This window comes from Pecten maximus, chromosome 4 (assembly GCF_902652985.1).
Source record: "Pecten maximus chromosome 4, xPecMax1.1, whole genome shotgun sequence".
In the NCBI taxonomy this organism is placed as follows: Eukaryota; Metazoa; Mollusca; class Bivalvia; order Pectinida; family Pectinidae; genus Pecten; species Pecten maximus.
The window spans coordinates 44,029,711-44,040,884 of NC_047018.1; positions in this window are offsets into that span (position 1 = coordinate 44,029,711).

Here is an 11,174-nt window from a genome sequence, read left to right on the forward strand (position 1 = left end):
GTGTCACCAGGATAGCTCAGTGTGACCCGCCGGTGTCCTAGGCTCGGTAGATACCGCCCGCTATACCCAATCAACCGTGATTCCCTCTCCGTCCCAAAACATCTGTTAATAAGGTGCAGATTTTATTATATTCCCCTTTCTAGATAGCAACATCCCTGCTTCCCTAAGATTCGATATATAAGGATTTGACCCCTTCATCACTACTTCCGTAACATATGTCGACCACTGAGGGAGAAATAAACAAATCAAGATTTCGAGAGATGCAGGTTAATTAAGACCGTGGGAAAGTTGTATGGTCGTAACTCCGATCTCATGTATAAATAGTCTATTTCCTGATGTGAAATGAAATCCCGCGTGTTTGATGTTTGCTGATATATCTTAGTGCGTCCGTTCTTGCCACTCTAACTCTCATTTGGGTTGATGACCTAGATTTATATGACATATGTGTTGTCGATGAAGTTTTCTGTTGCGGAAAATTACCCCCGTAGAGAGGTTTCTGATGAGCAGAAATTTAGATATTATCGGATGTCGATCAAATGTTTAACTACAGTGCAACAAAATTATGGATTTAATTTCCATATTGAACAAAACAAACGTTATTTGCTGGCTTCTGATTGGTCGAAATTTAGATTTCCAATTTCAATGGAATTTACTGTTAAGGAGTATAATTACTTCAGGAACAGTAACACGGAATCCATCAAAAAACAAAATTTCAGTTTCAATATCATGTATTGCCTAGTCTGATAGAGTTGTCTCCCTTGGCACAGACATAAATGTTAGATGAGGATCGTAGATAATATATAAAGTATGAGTTTTATATATTTTTGAAATGTGTGTATTTTTTTTTCCTATATTATGAAAAAGTCATATCGATATAATACTTAATCAATTAATTAGTGTTAAAACCAATTAAAATAATGTTAAAATCAACTCTATATATACATATGATGAGGTTAATTTGGTATCATAATAGCATGGTAGGAAAATATTAACCCAAGGTTAATATCTTCTTCCAGGTTGTTACAACACCATGATAACCGAAATCAAAAGCCGTATTTACCAGTGGTTTGAGTATTGCCTCGTATGAATATACATTGTATTACATTCAGATGAGCACTTGTATAAGTGAAATTACTTCATAAGAATATCACAACTTATCCTCTAGGACAAATATACCATCATGTTTTGCTATTCTGAGGTTGTCAATATATTTAACGTGAAAATACCATGTAACGTTGTTGCAAACACAGTGTATGTTGTAACCCGGGGTTCATATGACCCGGCTGTACTACTTTTAGAAACGAAGTTCATAGTGTTATACAGGGTAGTGGTGAGGGTGGCGGGAGGGCGTGTATGACAGGGTAGTTGTGATTGTGGAGGAAGGGCGTGTAGGACAGGGTAGTGGTGAGGGTAGAGGAAGGGCGTGTAGGACAGGGTAGTGGTGAGGGTGAAGAATGGCGTGTAGGACAGGGTAGTTGTGATTGTGCAGAAGGGAGTGTAGGACAGGGTGGTGGTGAGAGTGGAGGAAGGGCGTGTAGGACAGGGTAGTGGTGAGGGTGGAGGAAGGGCGTGTAGGACAGGGTAGTGGTGAGGGTGGAGGAAGGGCGTGTAGGACAGGGTAGTGGTGAGGGTGGAGAGCAGGCGTGTAGGACAGGGTAGTGGTGAGGGTGGAGGAAGGGCGTGTAGGACAGGGTAGTGGTGAGGATGAAGGAAGGGCGTGCAGGACATGGTAGTGGTGAGGGTGGAGGAAGAGAGTGTAGGACAGGGTAGTGGTGAGGGTGGAGGAAGGGTGTGTAGGGTAGGACAGGGTAGTGGTGAGGGTGGCGGGAGGGCGTGTATGATAGGGTAGTTGTGATTGTGGAGGAAGGGCGTGTAGGACAGGGTAGTGGCGAGGGTGGAGGAAGGGCGTGTAGGGTAGGACAGGGTAGTGGTGAGGGTGGCGGGAGGGCGTGTATGATAGGGTAGTTGTGATTGTGGAGGAAGGGCATGTAAGACAGGGTAGTGGTGAGGGTGGAGAATGGCGTGTAGGACAGGGTAGTGGTGAGGGTGGAGGAAGAAGGTGTAGGACAGGGTAGTTGTGAGGATGGCGGGAGGGCGTGAAGGACATGGTAGTGATGAAGGTGGAAGGAGGGGCGGGTAGGGCTAAGGGTAAAAGAGGTGCGGGTAGGGGTTAGGGTCGAGGAGGGACCTGCAGGATGGGTTGGGAATTTCTACCAATATCCTGTATCTATAGTTTCTCTAATAACAGGAGTCGTTAGGCGCCGTAATGGTGTATATATACGGCGACAGAGATGGTCCACTGACATAGGACTTTATCTACACACAAATATGTTAAAAGCTAATCGTAGCACACACTTATATATGCCAGTACACCTGTCCTAGTCAGGTAATATATTCATGACGATTTTGTTTCCTTTTCCCATTCTGAAGGAGCCCATTATGTACATATATATATATATATCTTATAGTCACGAATGCGATGCTCATTCATAAGGTTCATTACGCAAATAGCTTCAGTCAGAAAGTATAAAAGATATCAACTGATATTAGCTTTACTGTAGTGAGTGTGTAAGCCTAGAGTACAGATGTTCTACTTGCATACCGAGCCCTACAATCGGCATTGTATTTTTCTAACACTGTAAAGTTCCATGACGTAAGCTCCAAGACTATTACGGTAAATACCGAAAAATGACGATTGCCACAAAATCTCGTGTCTTCCTTGATTTATAATGTTTTGACTTCGCTGCATATTTGAGCGTTCATTCTGTTCAGACATATACAAAACACTACTAGTTTAAAGGAGCACTTTAATTGAAGTTGGAATGAAATAACCATGTCACAAGGTTCTCCAGAAAACAAATATTTGACACTTCTTATGAACGATTTGGTGTGTTATGAACATTTTATGACGAGACAACGACCAGAACATATGGTTTTCCTCGAAGTAAAATTAATAATGTAAAAATATGGCTGTGCGACCTAAACAGTAAGATTAATAGACTGGCTTATCTGTCTTTGTACCATTTCTTTCCGCTTGGCGGCGCTCATCAATATCTGAAACGTAGCCTAGGGGAGGGGAGGATATCCAAGGCAGGCAACCCATGTCTATGTGGTTTAATCCTGTGCGTTTTCACATTTTCGTTTATTCATGATGTTTCACCTGTCGATATTTATGGCATAAGACATATTGTATAATCAGAAAATGGTATATTTTCTTCTATTTTTTTCATAAAAAAGTGACGACATTTTTTATTGAGCCAAATCAAATTCACTAATTATCTTCAGAAGAACTGGGTTTTGTGCTATTTATAGCGTATTTATACAAAGTATTTATACCAACACTTGTCACATCATGTCAATTAGTATAAACAGCGATAAATTCACTAAAATATTGTTCTTTTAAGAAATTGATACAACAATAATTTTGGTATACTTGCTAGTTGTATCGCCCCGTTGAGGCAAGGTATATTTGTAGTAGCTGGTGACTAGCTGAATTCCCGACATGCGCACAACATAGGTATAAAACAATTGAGACATTTACATATGATTGAGAAGATATTCCTTTTTACTAATTTGAACATTGCTCATAATAGGCGTAATAAATAATATATTCAGCATGAAATAGCGCACTATCTAATTTGCAAAATTACTGTAATGCGATGGCGTTACACAATGTTCAGAGCATAGGTACAACTGTAATACATATATATCCTTGTAAATGGGTTATAATATACACAGAATTATATCGCTCTGAGTATGATATATTGTGTAATGCATACAACTCCCAAATATCCGGTATTAAACCTCTATACATGTCCCTTCTAAATGTCCTGGATTACGCCCACCTTACCATAAAATATATATATATATATATATATATTCCTCCCAAACACACTTATATCATAAATAATCATTCATTGAAGTCAATCATAATAATGTTGTGTTTCTTATACAGTATCACATACTTTAAATATTGGTTCACTGCCGGGGGAAATATCATTAGAATTTAAATGTATACTGCCAAAAGTATAAAAAAAAAATTGTGTCTTTTTATTCATTTTTATTTATCTATAATTGGGTAATTTATGTTAAGCAATTACGACACATTAAGCATGGTCAATGTTTTTATCCCAAGTCGCTATTGAAGAACAAATCCTGTACTAGCTGGTATAAAATATGTCTGACCTGGCGTGTTGCCAGTGTTGAGTTCCTGACCCAACGACTGTTACGAAACTGTTTTTGGCCAAGACCTCCATAAAACATTATGTCTCTTTTGACTTTATAATTAATGTAAAACCAGAGCGAATGATTTAATGTTAATAAGGGGTGATTACCATATCTGAATGGAAGCGCGTATAGAATGTATAGCTGTATCTAATGTACCGACTAATTGTGTGAATATATTCAATGAAATGCCCCTCGGTTTGGCAGCTTTACAAATTATTTCTCTATATAGTTATGTAACGGTACCGCAAAAGTATTTTTTCGTGAAAAGTGTTATATCAATTTAAGGCGTGTGCCTTTGATTTATTCAACATATTCTGTTGTTGTTGTTGTAGTTTATATTCCAACATGGTAGATGATAACTCGATATCATAATTAAACTATTTTTTAGCCAATCATTACAAATACAACATGCTGCTGTGCTCCTCAATACAAACTTATGTAGGCTTAGTGTATCTACCAAGGGTGATGGATAACTGCGCCTGCTGCCAAAATAAGTTCTGCTGTGGATTGTGGCACTCGTTTATGTAATTGTTAACATCTCGAGATCAAGTGGATCCAAGACTGACAATTCATATTAACATAGAAGATCTATAGCCCATCTCTATTTCTGTACAAGTTGTGTCTGGGGTTTTCGTCCTTGATCATCCTCTATATAAATGACGTCAATACCACCTAACCAATCAGCTTCAGCCACGAGCACACGCCTTCCGCACACCTCCCCGGCAGACAGTACGGTTTTGTTTACGTTTTTCAGCTTGGTAGTTTCATAACAAAGGTTGAGATTGTATTGATAATATCACAAGTACACCTTGTATTATATAACTAGATTTGTTGAGGTAAAACTGCGCAATTTAAATTGATTGCATCACCCGCAAGTTCATACACTATTTATATACGCTAATCAATCTAAACATTCCAAAACTCAAAATTGGTACACGTCCAACACCGAAAAGATCGGCGTTTAGAGATAGCAGTGTCCGGGACCGCCAATAACACAACATTACGAGACCTCCTTTGACCTCTCAGGACAAAAACGTGGTCGTATTGGTCAACTGAACGAGAGATTAAACAGTCACCCCTGGTGCCAAAATCATGGGTCAAATCTTAGCTACCACTTATCTTTGTATATTTTTAACCGGCAAAGTTTGGCCTGATATATCACACAGTACAATGGAGAGTATGTCATTAGCGCTTTTGACCGTCAGTTCTATTTTCAAAAGAAATAAATAGGAAGCAAAATGAGCATGAATTAAAATACATGTAGATATAATCCATCACTCTTGACTATATAGTATATACCAAATCATTCTTTATTATTTTTTCAAGGGCGGTTTCAAAATAAGTATAGGGACTCGCATAGTTATAGCCCATATCCCTTGAATGTATTCCAATTTATTTGTCATTTTTTTCAAGGGGTGGGAAAGATTAAAATTTGACCTTTTTACTTTGATTGGTGAGTATGAAAGTGATCAGGTGTCACCTTTGACCTTTAACTTTGACCGATGATCACCAAAATCTAACATGGTGCAGAAATTAAAGATTTGATGTTAATGCATGCGTATGAAGTAAACCTGCCAAGGGCTCATGGGATATATATCTTGTTCCCATTTAATTTATTTCAAAAGTGATCACGTGTGACCTTTGACCTCGACCAATGATGTAATTTTATGAGATGCATGTTGAGATTGTGTGTTTGGTTTGGGAGGATTTTTCTTGTGTGATAGCGTTAAACTGATGTCGAATTGATAGTGCCACCTCACTCAAACTTACTGCAGAATTCACCCATCAAGACCATCTCATCTGGTCACATTATACTTACAACAGGCAAACCAATCGCCTCACTCCCAAGAGTGATGAGCGCTAGGCAGGAATAGTTACTACTATCTATATATACGTTGATATCTCCCAGCCAGGGGACAAAACCCAAAGCCTTCCTAACAAGGCCGAACGTCTGGTATGGCTCGACTATTGGACAGAACCCAAAGTCTTCCTCACAGGGGCGAACGTCTGGTATGTCTTGACCAGGGGGACATAACCCAAATCCTTCCTAACAGGGGTGAACTTCTGGTATGTCTCGACCATTGGACAGAACCTCAAGCCTTCCTAACATGGGGCGAACGTCTGGTGTGTCTCGACCAGGGTACAGAACCCAAAGCCTTCATCACAGGGGCGAACTTTTGGTATGTCTCGGCCATTGGACAGAGCCCAAAGCCTTCCTCACAAGGGTGAACTTCTAGTATATCTCGGCCATTGGACTGAGCCCAAAGCCTTCCTCACAGGGGCGAACGTCTGGTATGTCTCGGCCATTGGACAGAGCCCAAAGCCTTCCTCACAAGGGTGAACTTCTAGTATATCTCGGCCATTGGACTGAGCCCAAAGCCTTCCTCACAGGGGCGAACGTCTGGTATGTCTCGGCCATTGGACAGAGCCCAAAGTCTTCCTCACAAGGGTGAACTTCTGGTATATCTCGGCCATTGGACTGAGCCCAAAGTCTTCCTCACAGGGGCTAACGTTCAGCTAGAAAGAAGGACGATGTGAAAAGATAAGATCCCAAATTTAGTCGCCTCTTATGATCCACTTAGTCCTACCTACAGGGCAAACATTGGGATCAAGCAACTTGGTTGAAAACTTTATGTTACTACAGTAGGGTTATGAATTTGTTGTAAAACTGCATTGGTACGATATTAACCTGATGATGAATGCAGTTAGTCGTATTCTTAGATTCATATATAGCCATACGCCAACTATTCCTTTACGGCACGTGTGTCAAGAAATGAGGACACTGGGCTTTGTGATCAGCTGTTCTACATAATTCTGTATTAAGGTCAGAAACGTGACTGCAGTGGTCAATATAGTCTGTTTCACGTGGCAGTAATCAATGGCCGTCATTGTCAACACCTGTAGATTAACCCTTAATCTATAGTTTATATTAACCATGTATATATATTTAGCTTGGCTGAACCGTTATCCCGGTACACGTGAGATTAACCGTTATTGACAATCAAGTTGTGGGGCGGGGGGGGGGGGGGGGGGGGGGGTGAAATAAGAAAATGTTTGTTTGTTTGTTGTTGCTTTGATAAAAATGTTTGTTTGTTTGTTTGGATAAAATGTTTGTTTGTTTGTTGCTTGGAAAAAAATGTTTGTTTGGATAAAATGTTTGTTTGTTTGCTGCTCTGATAAAAATATTTGTTTGTTTGTTGCTGCTTGGATATAAATGTTTATTTGTTTGTTTGGATAAAAATATTTCTTTGTTGTTTATTGATTGGATTATCGTCACAAATGTGTTCTGTTTTTAAATATTTCATTGATACACAACGAAAAACGATTATACATATTACGAGTGTATAGCTTTCCTAACTACTGCAATGTATTGATGAAATGCATTCACCTCTCAAACTTCGTACACACCAACCTTATCAGTCATACGAACAAAACCTATCACCCTTACAATGTAACTAAAGTATTGTCGGCTCTTTTAGGGTCTGCTTATGTAACAAGACTCGATTGAGATATCGTTGAATTTTCTTGGATCATCTTAATTAGATGAAGTCTAAACCGAGCTTTCTACCACAATACGCTGTGGTATCCAAGTTGAACCGGTATTAGATTGCACCAGATTTGTCCATGGTAGGTGTATTGTCCCTAGGTGCTAATGGTATTATGAAGTTTTGTCTGTACCGTTACTTCCACTTTGTGGATTTTTTATGGTGTGTTCCTTTTCTGATTGACAGTCGTTTGCCGGTTCAGTGGTGTTTATAAACCTACTAGAAAGTTCCCAATACCACTTACAATAGCATGACACAATAAAGATTTCCTTGAGGTGGTTCTCCGTATTTCGGCCTCGTCTGTGGAGCATATCTTGTTAGCTCTATGGTTTAGTATACGAATCACACATGGCTTTTGTTCCTGTGGCTGATGGCTGTCGAATTGGAAGTATTTCTCTGTAGGCGGGTTTACGATAAACACTGAATGCAAGGAATCCACGTCACAAAGCCGTATGCGTATTTATATTACTGGGACAGGATGGTCATTCGTCCTCTCGATGGCTACTTTTATGGCTGAGCGAGAGTTGTTGAGATGGTCGGTGGATTCATTCGTCACCATGATGGCCAGTAGAGTACCATCCACTTATCTCCCTTAATATCTCGGGCTATTTTGGAAGGTCCAGAGTGCCATTATAGATTATAATGTGTTACAGATGTACACACTAGTGTTATGGGTAAAAGTCACGATCATGAGAAATAATTAGATAAAGTTTAACAATGCATTTAAACCTGTCATTGCAACAAGCGGTTTTTGAGCCTTACTGAAAATATCTGGTTGCATTTTGATACACCGGGTGTACATGATGACCAACGACCTAGTGTCGTAATAAGGTGATCTCTTGCTACAGCCGTAGATGCAACACCACCTGAAAATGAATGTCTTAAATACTTCCTAGTCTATTCATATCCTGTCACATATGTAATAGGTCTCTTTAGAAGGGCTAATTTCTCACACGTCCTCCACAAATAGAGGTACACTGCTTTCTCCAACCGTTGGTTGTCTTCGAACCGTGTTGAAAATGTCGCAAATTTCTTTGCCATTGTGGTACACAAGGTGCACAAGTGGATTTGTTGTTGTTGTCCTTCCTGTGACGAGATAAGTTCAGACGTACATTGTCTGCCTGTGGATAAAAAAACTGCTTATGTGCCTTCACACTACAAACACACACTCGCTTTGAAATTGCACAGGGGAAAAACATTGTTCCTAATTGACCAGTCTACATTGGTGGTGTTGTATCTTAAATGAGCCGTCTCTTTTGCTGAACGCATTTTGTGATGGTCTAGAACGTCTTCCTGTGAACCACATGACTATATATATACTATGCCTTTCATACAAATCTACTGAAGGATGCTTATTTACCAAATTAACAAAAGGTTCTGAATAAGCTGATATTAATATCTGCCATGATTTCTTACTGTTTTGCTTTGCCTTATGTGATATTAACACAGACGTGTTCAATACTAGTTGATATTAAGTCAGACGTGTTCAATACTTGTTGATATTTATTAAGTCAGACGTGTTCAATACTAGTTGATATTAAGTCAGACGTGTTCAATACTTGTTGATATTAACTCAGACGTGTTCAATACTTGTTGAGATTAAGTTAGACGTGTTCAATACTTGTTGATATTAAGTCAGACGTGTTCAATACGTGTTGATATTAAGTCAGACGTGTTCAATACTTGTTGATATGCCAAGTGGTTCCATTGTCCCCATCCTAGTTCTAGTTTTGAGAACGTGACATAACCCGGATTCGACCTAGGTTTGTATAGCGGTGTCGTCGATGAAATAGAAGACGCTTTCTCTCCCTGAACGCCTGGTCTTATTCTCCTTGTATTTTTTGGAGAGTAATACAGTGTTTGCTCATATTGTGTTATCGATTTTGAGTTGGAAATATGTCCTCGTTATTATGTTGGTATTCTTTGTTGTTTATGTATTTTATTTATATTTTATACACTAACGGCAGGAAAATGATACAAAATGTACTGCAATCGGTTTCCCAGGCTTCGAAGAGACGATTACTTTGGACAAACAATAAAAACAATATGCATAATCGGCGTTTTTCCAAGACAAACTCTATCAGCATCTGAGCGAGTCTCGTATACATACGTACTCGACATATTTCTGCCTTCCGGAATGTATCACAGCAAAAAGTATGTGGTCGTCTGTTTTATTTCTCGCCCGCTATGCATATAATGGATGTTCCACTTGTTAGCGTGTAGCTTGAACAGTAATATCTCATTACATTATATGGAATCACAATGGGAAATAAATATGCACGTGTATCTAAAGATTTCTGTTCTGGCTTCACAAAACATAAACTAGATGGAATTTTTCTAGATAAAATCATCCCTACATTCCCCGACCTACGGTGTTTGTATGTCTCAGTTGATTGGATATCCAAAGGTTCGCATTATTACGTTTTTCTTGGCAGATGTCGACTACTGACATTATGAGTCATCATGATCTCATTTGGATAAATTATATTACGTTATGATATGTGATGTCAGATGTGTTTAACACTTGCAGTCTTTCTAACTCTCATTTGAAATTGAGGCTTAATCCGGAATTGACCTAAGGTTGTATGGCGGGTGTCACTGATAAAGAAAAACACTCTTACTCTTCCGGACCACCTGGTCTTTGTCTTTGCTGTTTGTATTCTTTCAGGAGTCTCCATGCATATCTACAATTTTGTTGATAATTTGGCTTGTTTATTATGACCTTGACATTAACAGGCAGTAGGACGACGAAAAAACCAATCACCTTGCCCTGTTTATTGCTGACTGCTTCTCCAAATACTACGGAGGATTGTCGAAACTGTACTCTGTCCAATCTGGATATTTCTATAATAATTTAGTCCCGAATTTTTTCTTTCTTTTTCTTGAGTAGTTTAACTCTTCCTAATTCGGACACTGTCTATTCCGGCAATATCTCAACCTATTCTTTGTAAACCAGCTTAAGCGTTATACTGGTCCAGTGTGCAGCGGTTGTTTTCTGGGCTTTCGACAGGTGTTTATACGGTCCAAATAGCTAATTAAACATCCTTACTTAACCATCCAATGTCGACACGGTAAGACAAATACCTTAACTCCTTTCTGTCGTAACAAATGATGCTGTCTTGTTGATTTAAAACTTCTTACGTAATTATGCCAATTACAATTACAAACAAGATTTCCTCTCGAGGGCCCCACAATTGCAAAATACCCGGATGAGGACATGGATAGTGGATGATAAAAAAAGGTTTCTGCCTCTAAACCTACCGATATCAACACGAAATCGAGAGTAATTCTTCTGAATAGGAAAGTACACTTGACAAAGCCCGATATACTGGTACGGAAACAGATAAGGGGGTCATGTATCAAAACGGAAAATGAAACTGATATGAACTGATCTAAAGAGGC